The following is a 13,916-nucleotide window of genomic DNA, read 5'->3' as shown; positions in this document are numbered from 1 at the left end:
TCACATACAGCCAATGAGCAGAGGTGGGGGCGGGGCACAAAGGAGGATTAGGCTGGTTGTGCAGGGAGTGAGCAGTGAGGAGACCTGTAGCGTCGCCTCAGCCCCCCCCGCCCATCCCCCACCGGAAAGGGCCGCCTTAGACCCCGCCCACCCATCCCTCACCTGGAGAGGGGACCACCTTCCGGGTGCACAGGAGCAGGGGCGGCTCCAGGCCCCAGCATGCCAAGCGCGTGCTTGGGGCGGCAAGCTGCGGGGGGCGCTCTGCCTGTCAGCAGGAGGGTCCGCTGGGCCTGTGGTTTAGGAGGACCTGCAGGCCAGGCGGCACCGTAGGCAAAATCCCTAGAGCTGCCCCATGACAGGAGAAAAGTCCAGTAGAGAGGTGAGGGTACAAAACACTGTACCCCTGACGGGGGGGAAATTGACCTCTAATGCTGAACTGTTTTCCTATGGCACTTATCTTAAAAGCTTGGTCCTGAGATATTAGAGTATCTTAGTGTGCTGCAGCTTATACATAACAGTACTGAAATAAACTCCTACCAACTGAGGGGCTACCCACAGAAAGCTGCCTTTCACAGATGTAAAGCGAAATGTGACCAGAAGTGACAATCCTTCTGTCTCCAAATAGCTGATGCTAGTCACAAGGTATCTAGCAACAGGCTGATATCTAACAATAAAAACAAGCACTGACATCATGTGATTAATAATATTAGTATACATTTATTCTAAAAAATACAAATATATAATTGCATTAAAATAACTTTTGTCTTGTGTGTGAACAATTTGTAGTGGCTACTGTTTTTATCTCAACAAATTTATTACAAGGGCGAAGTTTGTCATACCAAACTTCTCCTTAATATTGTTTTCCTGATGTAAGACCATAATCCTTTTCTGTTTATTGCAAGTGTGTGTGTGTGTGTGTGTGTGTGTGTGTGTGTGTGTGTGTGTGTGTGTGTGTGTGTGTGTGTGTGTGTGTGTGTGTGTGTTTTTTTAAAGTTGCAATCAGATTAAGCTGCCTAGGAAGTGTGCTTTCCCTTGTTTAGCCAGGCCAGCAGGAATCATAACATTCAAAAACCAGTGGGAGAACACTTCAACCTATCTAACCACTTAGTGACAGACTTGAAGGTGGCAATTTTGCAACAAAAAAACTTCAAAAACAGACTCCAAAGAGAGACTGCTGAACTCGAATTAATATGCAAATTAGATACAATTAATTTAGATTTAAACAGAGACTGGGAATGGTTGGGTCATTACACTAACTGAATCTATTTCCCTATGTTAAGTTCTCCTCACACCTTCTATGGGTTATCTCAATTATCAATTCAAAAGTTTTTTTTCTCCTGCTGATGATAGCTCATCTCAATTGATTAGACTCTTCGTGTTGGTATGCATACTTCCACTTTTTCATGTTCTCTGTATGTATAAATATCTCCTGTCTGTGTGTTCCATTCTATGCATCCGAAGAAGTGAGCTGTAGCTCACGAAAGCTTATGCTGAAATAAATTTGTTAGCCTCTAAGGTGCCACAAGTACTTCTGTTCTTTTTGCGGATACAGGCTAACACGGCTGCTATTCTGAAACCTATTTTTTGTGTGGTGCTCACTGGCTCTGATTCCCTCCTCCCCCGATTAGAGGGTTGTATGTTCACTATGCGTCTGCGACCCTTCTCAAGACTACTTTCTACCACTAGAGGGCTGAGTGAATTGAGCCATAAATCTTGTTTTTTATGCCTAGATACATCATAAAACGGAGTAGGGGCTGTCTGTGTGGGGGATGGAAAAGCCAGGGATGTCTTTAGGTGAGGGACAGGATCTTTAAGCCTGTAACCTGAGCCAGGTAGGGGGGAAGGGATTAGCACCTTGGCCTGGGAAGCTGAACAAAGGAATCGGCCGGCTGGAGGAGGGGCAGTTCAGTTTCGGTTTTGGGCTGGGTGAGGGGAATTCAGGGGATCCTATGCTGGACCCAAGCACCCTGAAACTCCAGAAGGACTCGATTGAGGGGTCCTGACTGTGCCTGCAAGCTCTGCTGTAACCTGCATTCCTGTTGTCCAATAAACCTTCTGTTTTACTGGCTGGCTGAGAGTCACTGTGGGTCCCAGGAAGAGGGGTGCCGGACTGGACTCCCCTATACTCCGTGACACAAGTCTTCATTTATTTACTCTGATTTAAGGTTTCGTGTGCCAGTAATACATTTTAACATTTTTAGAAGGTCTCTTTCTATGAGTCTATAATATATAACTAAACTATTGTTGTATGTAAAGTAAATAGGGTTTTTTAAATGTTTAAGAAGCTTCATTTAAAATTAAATTAAAATGCAGAGCCCCCCTGGACTGGTGGCCAGGATCCGGGCAGTGTGAGTGCCACTGAAAATCAGCTTGCATGCCGCCTTTGGCACTCATGCCATAGGTTGCCTACCCCAGCATAGAATCATAGGACTGGAAGGGACCTCGAGAGGTCATCTAGTCCAGTTCCCTGCACTCATGGCAGGTCTAAGTATTATCTAGATCATTCCTGACAGCCGTTTTTCTAACCTGCTTTTAAAAACTCCCATGAGGGAAATTCCACAACCTTCCTAGGCAATTCATTCCAGTGCTTAACTACCCTGACAGTTAGGAAGTTTTTCCTAATCTCCAGACTAAACCCCCCTGGCTGAAATTTAAGAACAATGTTTTTTGTCCTATCCTCAGAGGTTACGGAGAACAATTTTTCTCCCTCCTCCTTGTAACAACCTTTCATATACTTGAAAAATGTTGTCATGTCCCCTCTCAGTCTCCTCTTTTCCAGACTAAACAAACCCAATCTTTTCAATCTTCCCTCAACAGTCATATTTTCTAGACCTTCCATCATTTTTGTTGCTCTTTTCTGGACTTTCTCCAATTTGTCCACATCTTTTGTGAAATGTGGCACCCACAACTGAACACAATACTCCAGTTGAGGCCTAATCGGTGCAGAGTAGAGCGGAAGAATTACTTCTCGTGTCTTGCTTACAACACTCCTGCTAATATATCCCGGAATGATGTTTGCTTTTTTTGCAACAGTAGTACACTGTTGATTCATATTGAGCTTATGGTCCACTATGACCCCCAGATCTCTTTCTGCAGTACTCCTTCCTAGGTAGTCATTTCCCATTGTGTAAGTGTGCAACTGATTGTTCCTTCCTAAGTGGAGCACTTTGTCTTTACTGAATTTCATCCTATTTACTTCAGACCATTTCTCCAGCTTGTCCAGATCATTTTGAATTTTAGTCCTATCCTCCAAAGCACTTGCAACCCCTCCCAGCTTGGTATCGTCTGCAAACTTTATAAGTGTACTCTGTATGCCGTTATCTAAATCATTGATAAAGATGTTGACCGGAACTGGATCCAGAACTGATCCCTGCAGAACCCCACTTGTTATGCCCTTTCAGCATGACTGTGAACCACTGATAACTACTCTCTGGGAACGGTTTTCCAAACAGTTTTGCACACACCTTATAGTAGTTCCATCTAGGCTGCATTTCCCTAGTTTGTTTATGAGAAGGTCAGACAGTATCAAAAGCTTTACTAAAGTCAAGATATACCACTTCTAATGCTTCCCCCCATCCACAAGGCTTATTACCCTGTCAAAAAAGCTATCAGGTTGGTTTGACATGATTTGTTCTTGACAAATCCATACTGACTGTTATTTATCACCTTATTATCTTCTAGATGTTTGCAAATTGATTGCTTAATTATTTGTTCCATTATCTTACCAGGTACAGAAGTTAAGCTGACTGGTCTGTAATTCCCTGGGTTGTCCTTATTTCCCTTTTTATAGATTGGCACTATAATTGCACTTTTCCAGTCTTCTGGAATCTCTCCCATCTTTGATGACTTTTCAAAGATAATCACTAATGGCTCCAATATCTCCTCAGTCAGTTCCTTGAGTATTCTAGTGTAACCCTTCTGCCCCTCTAGTTGGCAGCAACAAGGGCCGGGTTCAGTATCCAGGGGTTCCGTTTCAGTAACACAATGCATAACCGGCTCGAGCCCCCACCCAGTGACCTGGGACACTCACATACCACACACCCCTGGGCGCCTCTAGGAGGCAATACTTCCCCTCTCGCAAGCACGGAGTCTGAGTGTAGCAAAATCTTTTTTAATAAAGGAAGGAATCAATGCGGCATCCCATTGGAGAAACACCACAAACAGGGTTATAACACAAACCATAAACAAAAACCCACCTCCAAGTACGTTTGGCACTGTCCTTTTTCCGCTTAGGGTTTTAAGTCCAATCACCCCAAAGTCCAACAACCCCAAAAGTCTCTGGTCAATGCCACCCCAGAGTTCGAGAGTCTATCTGTAGAGGTCCCTCCCCCCAGCCTGGGTAGAAAGGGGCACCTTACGTGGTCCAGGGCCAACTGCCCTGCCTCTCCGTGGGTTCTGCTTCCGCCTTCTCCACGAACTGCTCCGCTTCACCAGCCGCTCCACTCTGCTCCTCCAGCCGTCCTCAGGAACTGCTCCGCTCCACCAGCTGCTCTGCTCCATGAGCTGCTCTGCAAAACTGCTCGGCTCCGCTCACTCTGGGCCGCTCCACCCGTCCCACAGCTACTCCGCTCTGCCAGCCGCTCTGCTGCCACCAGCTGTCCCGTGATCCGCTCCAGCCGTCCCCGCAACTGCTCCACTCCGCCAGCTGCTCTGTTCCACAGTATATCTTCAGGCTCCCCCACTAGCTAGCACAATGCTCAGTGCTCTCAGCTCAGTCATTTCAGCTTTTTTGTGATTTCAACTCTTAGTGGGGGAGCCCCAGTGCGAGTGCACCATTAGCCCAAAGTGAGTTCAGCTCAGCAACCTGTATTTAGATTCTTGAGGGAATAAAAAAGTCAACTCTGACATTCCACAGTGGAGAGAGGAGGGGGTGCAACTGGTGCTTCTGGCTCTACAAGGAGCCTGCACCACCAGGCACAGATACCTGTCCCCAGCCTCTCTACTTCACTGGGTTTTGGAACCCATGACCCTTGTCTAGCAAGTACCACCCAACTGAGGGTGAGTCATTTGTCACCAAGCAGTCCCACCGCTCAGCAATCTGGGATAGGGTAGGCGTGTCTATGCAAATAAACTCTCTGACATTCTTTCCACCAGATGTCAGGGTAGAGCTTATCCTGACTCTGCTTACACTAGGATGCATTTCATCCAACCCTGGTGACATGAAGACATCTAACTTGTCTAAGTAATTTTTAACTTGTTCTTTTCCTATTTTAGCCTCTGCGCCTACCTCATTTTCACTGACATTCACTATGTTAGACATCCAATCACCACCAACCTTCTTGGTGAAAACTGAAACAAATAAGTTATTAAGCACCTCTGCCATTTCCACATTTTCTGTTACTATTTCCCCCCCTGCATTGAGTAACAGGCCTGTCCTTGGTCTTCCTCTTGCTTCCTCAGTGATGCTCACAATATAAACAAATAAATATTGTGTGGCTTCCACACATCATACTCAGGCAAAATCATTTTATCTTTACAAGAGGGGACAGCACAGAGCAAACTAAAAGTTGCTTTATAGGAGCACTTTTGAAATCACGAAGAATTCTGGATCACTAAAGATTTGTCAATATGTTGCCCTGCTGACTGTAACCAGGGAGGTTCTGTACTCTCAGAACTCAGAAGGCAATCACTGCTCAAATAGCAACACATCTCAGGAATTCTATGACTTCAGTATGCCCCATCTCTTAATTTTAGGGTTTTTAGAGTATATGCATTTGAGTCTTGTATTTAAGGTGGAGCAAAGTTTGGGAAAATAAAGAGTCTTTGGACATGTTTGATTGTAAGTCAGAATTGCAGAGAAATCCTCCATCTGCAGTAAAAACAGGTAATTAAATTGCTGACTAAGCAAACCAAGGTCTTACATTCAGCTAGATAACTTACACCCAAGAGTCATAATAGAGTTGATGGAAGAAATCTCTGGCCCATTTACGTTAATTCTTAATACATCAGGAAGTACTGGGGAATTCCAGGAGGCTGGAAGATTGGTAATGTTGTGCCAGTATTCAACAAGGACAAGCAGGATGACTTAGGTTGCCAGTTAGCATGCCATTGGTCTCAGGCAAAATAATTGAAAAAGTTATACAGGATTCAATCAATAAGGGAAAACAGGTCTTGTCAAATGAATGTAGTTTAATTCTTTGATCAGATTACAAATTTGGGTGACAAAGCTAACTGTGTTGACATATATACTTAGGCTTTGGTAAGGCATTTGACTTAGTATCACACAACATTCTGTCAAAAACTTACACAATACAATATCAAGAAAGCACATGTAAAATGGATTAACAACTGGCTGACAGATCTCAATAAATTAGTTGTCAAGGGAAATCATCATTGAATGGGGTGTTTCAAGTGAGGTTCTGTGAGGATCCATTTTAGGTTCTGTGATACTCAACATTTTTATCAATGATCTGGAAATAAATATAAAATCATTGCTGAAAAAATGTGGATAACAGAAAGTTTGGTGGATTGGTAAACAGTGGGGGCAGGATAGTCACATAGAGCAAACTTGGATTGCTTGGTAAGCTGCTCCTATTCAAATCAAATGTGTTTTAATATAGCCAAAAGTAAGGTCATACAGCGGTACAGAAAATGCCTACCGTACCTACAGAATGGGGGACTGTATCCTGGAAAGCAGTGTCTCCGAGAAGGATTTAGGGGTCATAATGGACCAGCAGCTGAGAATGAGCTCCCAATGTGATGCAGTGGTAAAAACAGATAATGCAATCCTTGGCTATACATTCAAGGGACAGGGGGATAGTGAATAGGAGTAGGGAGTTGATTGTATCTCTATATGATATTGTTGAGACCAGTACTGCAACACTGCATGCAGTTCTGGTGTGCACACTTTTAAAAGAATATTTAAAATTGGAGAGGGTGCAGAGAAGAGCCACAAAAACATCTGGGGGCTGGAAAAAAATGCTTTACAATGAGTAACTGAAGGAACTCGGTCTGCTTAGCTTATCAAAAAGAAGATTGAGAAGTGATTTGTTTAGGGTATATGAGTATCTTCACAGGGAGAAAACACCAAATCTTGAAGGTCTCTTTTACCCAGTGAAGAAAGGCGTAGCAAGAACTTATGGCTGGACACTGAAGCCAGACAAATTCAGATTACAATTAGGTACAGATTTTCTACAGTGAGGGTGTTTAACTTTTGAAACAAGCTTCCAGTGAAAGTTATGGATTCTTTATCTCTTGATGTCCTAACCTCAAGACTGGCTGCCTTTCTTACTGTAACTCTCCAGCTATGCATGGCATAACGATTCCTACGTGCAATAGTCTGCACTGCACTGACTATATACACAAACACTCTCTATACATACTGTCTCATACTGTCTATATTCTAAGGCAATGGTTCTCAAACTTATTTGCTTGGGCCTCCCTTCTTTGTGTCTGCAGTTGTATTCATGCCTCCCTCACCTCCCTTTCCCTCCCCCTCCCCACCCGCCAAGTACATATACTGACAGCCAGCTCTGAAGGCAGAGCAGAGAGCAGCAGCTGCTGACCAGGCACCCAGCCCTGAAGGCAGAGCCATGCCAGCAGCAATACAGAGGTAAGGGAGGCAAGGTGGAAAGTGATATTTGTCATCACTTTTCACAGCAGACTTAGCGTCTCATTGCCATCCTTTCTTCTGCGCTCCTGCCACCCCGAGGCTGACAGCCGCAGCCTCACCGTCTCCCAGTGAGGCATTGACGGGGGTGTCATAAACATACAGCTAAGGGTAGCATAAAATCCCTCCTTACCTGTAAAGAGTTAAGAAGCTCAGATAACCTGGTTGGCACTGGACCAAAAGGACTAATAAGGGGAGAAGATACTTTCAAATCTGTGGGGGAAGTTTTTTGTTTTTTGTGTTCCTTTGTTCTCTTGGAGTCAGCAAGGAACCAGGGCAGGGAAATACATCTCCCTAAGCCATATCTGAATTTAGAATCTAATATTGCAGAAATAGTAAGGAAATGTGTTAGATTATCTTTTGTTGTAGCGTGTGCATTTTCCCTGTGCTAAGAGGGAGGTTTATCCCTGTTTTTGTAACTTTAAAGTTTTGCCTGGAGGGGAAATCCTTTGTGTTTTGAATCTTTTTGTTACCCTGTAAAGTTATCTTCCATCCTGATTTTACAGAGGTGATTCTTTTATCTTTATTTAAATAAATTCTTCTTTTAAGAACCTGATTGATTTTTCATTGTTTTTAAGAGCCAAGAGTTTGGGGCTGTGTTCACCTGAACCAGTTGTTGAGGATATTATTCTCAAGCCTTCCCCAGGAAAGGGGGTGTAGGGCTTGGGGAAATATTTTGGGGGCATAGGACTCCAAGTGGTCCTTTCCCTGATTCTTTGTCTAAATCACTTGGTGGTGGTAGCATACTGTTCAACGACAAGATGGAATTTGTGCCTTGGGAAAGTTTTTAACCTAAGCTGGTAAAAATAAGCTTAGGGGGTCTTTCATGTGGGTCCCCACATCTGTACCCCAGAGTTCAGAGTGGGGAAGGAACCCTGAAATGGGGGAAGGGAGGAGGAGAACCTTCATCTAGGGCAGCAGGGCACTGGTTGTCAGCCCCAGAGCGGCAGGCCTCCAGCTGTCCCCACCTCCTGGGTGTGCACAGCCCTTCTGCAGGAGCCCAGCCACCCAGGGCTGACAGCCAGAGTTCTTTTGAAAAAAAAAAAAGGGAGCCACACAACTTGCACCTCCCTGGACACATTCCCGTTCCCCCTTGGGAGGCCCAGCCCATGGTTTGGCCCACCGTTCTAAGGCACTATGGTAAAGCTCACCTTAACCTCACGGGGGTAGAATCGGGCACAAAAGGAATGCTACTTGTTCCATAATTTCTGGATGTAAAATGCTTACAATAAGCTTCAGAAATAAGTTAACATTAATTTTTGATGTATTTGACAATAAAGCCACCAAGAGAGTAGTTATGGCTCATGGTTGGTATCCATACCATACAATATTGCCCTGGTCTGCCAAGTTTGTCTCAGAATTAGTTATACCAAGCAATTATCAATGTTGGTATTTTCCAGGTGACTCTGGAAGTACAACTCACCTAATAAAACTGAGTTAATATGACAGAATCTTGACAAATGTAATATAGTTGGCAACCTCTTTATTAACTGATAAATAGTGTTCATGATCCTTTCAATAGGCATAAAATACTCCAAATAGAGAGACCTACCACAGGGCTAAGAGACAACCACTGCCCCAGAGCTCACAGCCAAGGGTTTGGACAATATGCAGCCAGGACCGGCTCTAGGCACCAGCAAAGCAAGAACGTGTTTGGGGCAGCACAATTCCAGGGGCAGCATTCCAGCCATTCCTTTTTTTTTTTTTTTTTTTTTTTTTTTTTTTTTTTGGCTTGGGCAGTTGTGCTCTCGGAGCTTGGGGTGGCAAATTTTTCGCTTGGGGCGGCAAAAAATCTAGAGCTGGCCCTGTATGTAACAGGTAGGAACAGACCCAGTGGGAGGAGGGAGGACAAGGTAACAGTAGAGAAAAGGGCATTAGTGGAAGTTAGTAGTCAGAGGCAGTCACCAAACTAACTAGTAAATCCAGATTTTCTCTCTCCTCCATGCTGAGCTTCTCATTAAGGCCAAGCCAAGTTGGCAGCATTCAGCTCCTGCCACACACTTGCACTTGGCGCCAAAGGTCGTTGTAACTATGTGACAGCAACAACCTACATACACCTGCCAACAGGTAAACATGGCTCAGACACACCTTAGCGCAGCGGTTTATCAAGAAATGCAAATAGAAGAACCTAGGCAGAGAGAACCAAGGTCCCTGGAACACAGCAAAGACAGACATGGTTCTGTCTCAATGCTGACTTCAATTAATTACAGTAACTAATGTCACTCATATCCTGAAGTTCTGCTCTCTCTTACCCCCATTGTGCATTTTCAATCCAATCAGAGAAAGGGGATGTTATTTCTGAAAGGCATGTCGCAGATGGGGACCACAGAGAGGAAGACCTGCAGCTCAGCTCTCAGGGGAGAAGGGTATGAGGCTTACAGTGACAGAGGGGTAGGTGTGACCCCCTATGAGGCAGGATGAGAGCCAGACAGTAGGGTATGTGTGTAGCAGAGAGAGAGAGAGAGCAAGCAGAGGAGAACTCAGGAGAAATAAGAGTGTTGCAATATTACTCAGCCTGATGATAAAGTAGCTGCATAAGAGGAGTTAATTATTTTGCTTATCACACAAAGATAACTGGACAAGTAAGAGGGAGTGTTATGAACCAGGTGGCCCCTAACATTTTCTGTAAGAGACAGAGGTGACATTTGAAATAAAGAATTCATTCCATTATCCAACTGGCCAGCAGCATGGCACACCTTACAAACACCCATGGGGGTTGGAAAAGAGATGCAGGAGGCTGAGCATGCCAGGTAGAGGCTCCATTAAAAAGCTTACATGGTGCTTGCAGTCTGAAAAGGAAAGCCACAAATGAACTGTAGAGGAAAAGACAAGCACACATCTTGTTAATTATTATTTGATTACAATGGCACCTAAAGGTCCCAGTCACCATCAGGAGAACCTTCTGTGCTGAATACTGCACAAATACAGTGAAAGAAAGTCCCTGCCCCAGAGGGCTCCCAGTCTTGTTGGCTGTTTCATACCTATTTTCCCCTAGTCCCAGCCTTGTGACAAGACACGGCTAAATCCTGGCTTCCTCTTGGGCGCAAATAACCCAGAAAAGGGTGGGAAGGGGTAGGAAAGGTGTGAGACCATGGTGAGACCTGCACTGCCGGTGAAGGGGGCCAGTGCTCTGGGGAGAAACGTACGCCATTCTAATGGGTGTACAGTGTGTGCACTCTCCATACACACTAATCAGCCCCAGGAGAGACGGAGCCTCCTGAAGCACAGTCTCCCCATGTTCCCATAAGAGCAGCCATCTCTGCTTTGCCCTCTAAACGGATTCACAGACTCCAAGACCCAAAGGGGCCATTGTGATCATATAGGCTGACCTCCCATATAGCACAGGCCAGGGACCTGCCCCAAAATAATTTCCACTGAATCAGATCATAGATTTAAAACAAAAAAACATCCAATTTTGATTTTAAAATAGTCAGTAATGTTGAGTCCACCACAACCCTTGGGAAATTGTTCCAATTGTTAATTACCCTCCTGGTTAAACATTTACACCTTTTCTCACCTGAATCTGCTTTGTGCAAATTACACAGTGAGCAGTATCAGGAAAAATCTGCCTCCCACCCCTGCAGCCTCCTTTCCCAAGTAACCAGGGCTGAGGTCTCCCATCTTGTTTCTTCCTCCACTCTTTCCACTCATCACCTTGACCCCATCCCCTCCCGCCTCCCTCATTTCCTAGGCTCCTTGGTGATGCTGTGCCCTTCAGGAGAAAATGTCCCCACTGCTAGCAACTGTGTGGGGAGCACAAAGAAGACAGTTGCTGTTGCTGCAGGGGTTGGGACTGCTGCACAGGTGTAGAAAGAGACTTGGTGCCTGGCACAGCTAGGAGTATGGGGCACAAATCTAGCTGTAAGCTCCCTGTTCCATGAGCCACCAAGAGCTGATCGGGTCCCAAGGAGCTCCATAGAACAGCCTCAGGGCTCTACAATGTGGGGGCAGAGGGGTATAAGCATCCTCTCCACATGGCTCACTGCAGTGCAGTCTGTCATAGGAGGGAGGGGGGCTACGGCATGTGAGCTCTCTCTGGAGCTCTGCAGTGGCAGGCAGCACATTCAGAGGGCAAATGTCATTGCAGTAAGGCACTTGTATTGCTGAGTTCCTCCAGGAGCGGTGCCAGGGTTTTTGGTGCCCTAGGCAGGGGTCCTTCCGCGCTCCTGGTCGTTGGCGGCAATTCTGCAGCGGGGGAGTCCTTCTGCGCTTCCGGTTTTTGGGGCACTTTGGCGGTGGGTCCCGGAGCATGTGAAGAATCCACTGCAGAATTGTCGCCGAAGACCCGGAGCGCGGAAGGACCCCCCGCCGCAGAATTGCCGCCAAGGGCAGCAAAATGCCACCCCCCCAAATTCTGGCGCCCTAGGCCACCGCCTAGGTCGCCTAAATGGAAGCGCTGGCCCTGAGTGCCTCCATTTTTTGTATGTGCAAATCAAGACACACTGAGCCCATTTTTTAGAAGTGCCAAGGCCCCACAACATTTTCGCAGGTCAATAAGCAGCAATAGACTCAGAAACAGAGAAAATTGCCAGAGCAACTGCATGGCTAGAAGCAATGGGAGCCCTGCCTCTAGGAAAACTTCTCAGCTGCTTGTGATGCTGTCACCAATGGTGCCCAGAAAAGGTAAGGGAAATGGCTGCCTAGGAAGGAGTCTTGCAGAAAGGGATCTGAGGGGGTCAGAGTGGATCACAGACTAAATATGAGTCTAGAGTGTGATGCTGTTGAAAAAAAAACTGAACATCACTCTGGGATCTATTAGCAGGAGTGTTGTAAACAGTACAGGAGAAGTAATTCTTCTGCTCTACTCCATGCTCATTAGGACTCAGCCTGTTTTGGGCACCACATTTCAGGAAAGATGTGGACAAATTGGGGAAAGGTCAGAGAAGAGCAACAAAAATGATTAAATGTCTAGAAAACATGACCTCTGAGGGAAGATGGAAAACATGGACTTTGTTTAGTCTGGAGAAGAGAAGACTGAGAGAGGACATGATAAGTTTTCAAGTACAGTTGTTCTCCTTAAGCTCTGAGGATAGGACAAGAAGCAATGGGCTTTAGGCTGGAGATTAGGAAAAACTCCCTGTCAGGGTGGTTAAGCACTGGACTAAATTGCTCAGGGAAATTATGGAATCTCCCTCATGGGAGATTTTTAACAGCAGGTTAGACAAGCACCGCTCAGGGATGGGTTAGATAATACTTAGCCCTGCCAGGAATGCAGGGGAGGGGATCGGATGGTCGAGCCTCCTGGTGCAAGGGGAGCAGTCAGCCTGGCACCCTGGCAGGGCTTGCCCAGCGTGTTCCTCCAAAGCGGGTTTCTAGGTGTGTTTTATTAGCTCAGTTCTGCATTTGGACTTTGCTCCGGCCCCGCCATCCGCACCTCCCCGCCCCCGGAGCACAAACTCCGGCAGCCCTGGCGCTGCTCCCGGGGACAGCTGGCCCCTGGCTCGCCCCCCCATGCGCAAAGCAGGAGCAACAGCGGCAGGACAGAGCCCCGGAGCTTCCCGCCGGGCGGGCGCGGGCCACAGGGGCCACGGGGCTCGCCCAGTGTCGCCCCCCCACGCCTATCCCTGCAGCCCCGGGCCCGCCTCGCCCAGCCGCTCTCAGCTCCCGAGCCCGGCTCGCCGGCCAGCCCTGCTGCGCTGTCCACAGCCCGGGTGCTGACCCAGGCGCCTGCCCCAGGGAAGCGCCGCAAAGCGCCGAGCCCCCAGGCGGCCCCCAGGCCTGCCCCGAGAAACCGGGACAGCGAACATCCCGGGGCTGCATGGCGGGGGGTGGCGCACGGATCCTGTCCTAAGCAACGGGAGGGTAACTCTATGGGGGGGGACTCGGGAGGGAGAGGGTAAAAAACGGGGGGGCAGGGGGACCAGGGAGGGGCTGTGGAGGGGGGCGCGGGGAAGGGCTGTGCCGGGGGGGCCAAGGAGAGCGGGGAAAGGCTGTGGCGGGGGGGCCAGGGGCTGTGGCGTGGGCGGCAGGGGCGCAGGGGGAGCGGGGAGGGGCTGTGGCGGGGGGGAGCAGGGGCCGGGGCAGCGAGGAGGGGCTGGGGGGGGAAGGGGGAGCGGTGAGGGGCTGTGACGGGGGGCAGAGACCGGGGGAGCGGGGAGGGGCTGTGGCGGGGCAGCAAGGGGAGCGGGAGGGGCCGTGGCAGGGGGCAGGGGCAGCAGGGGGAGCGGGGAAGGGCTGTGGCGGGGGGGGCTGTGGCTGGGGATAGGGGAAGCAGGGGGAGCAGGGAGGGGCTGTGGCGGGGGGGGCAGGGGAGCAGGGAGGGGCTGTGGCGGAGGGCAGGGGGAGCAGGGAGGGGCTGTGGCGGAGG

This window comes from Gopherus flavomarginatus, chromosome 9 (assembly GCF_025201925.1).
Source record: "Gopherus flavomarginatus isolate rGopFla2 chromosome 9, rGopFla2.mat.asm, whole genome shotgun sequence".
Classification (NCBI taxonomy): domain Eukaryota; kingdom Metazoa; phylum Chordata; order Testudines; family Testudinidae; genus Gopherus; species Gopherus flavomarginatus.
This window is presented reverse-complemented; position numbering follows the sequence as displayed.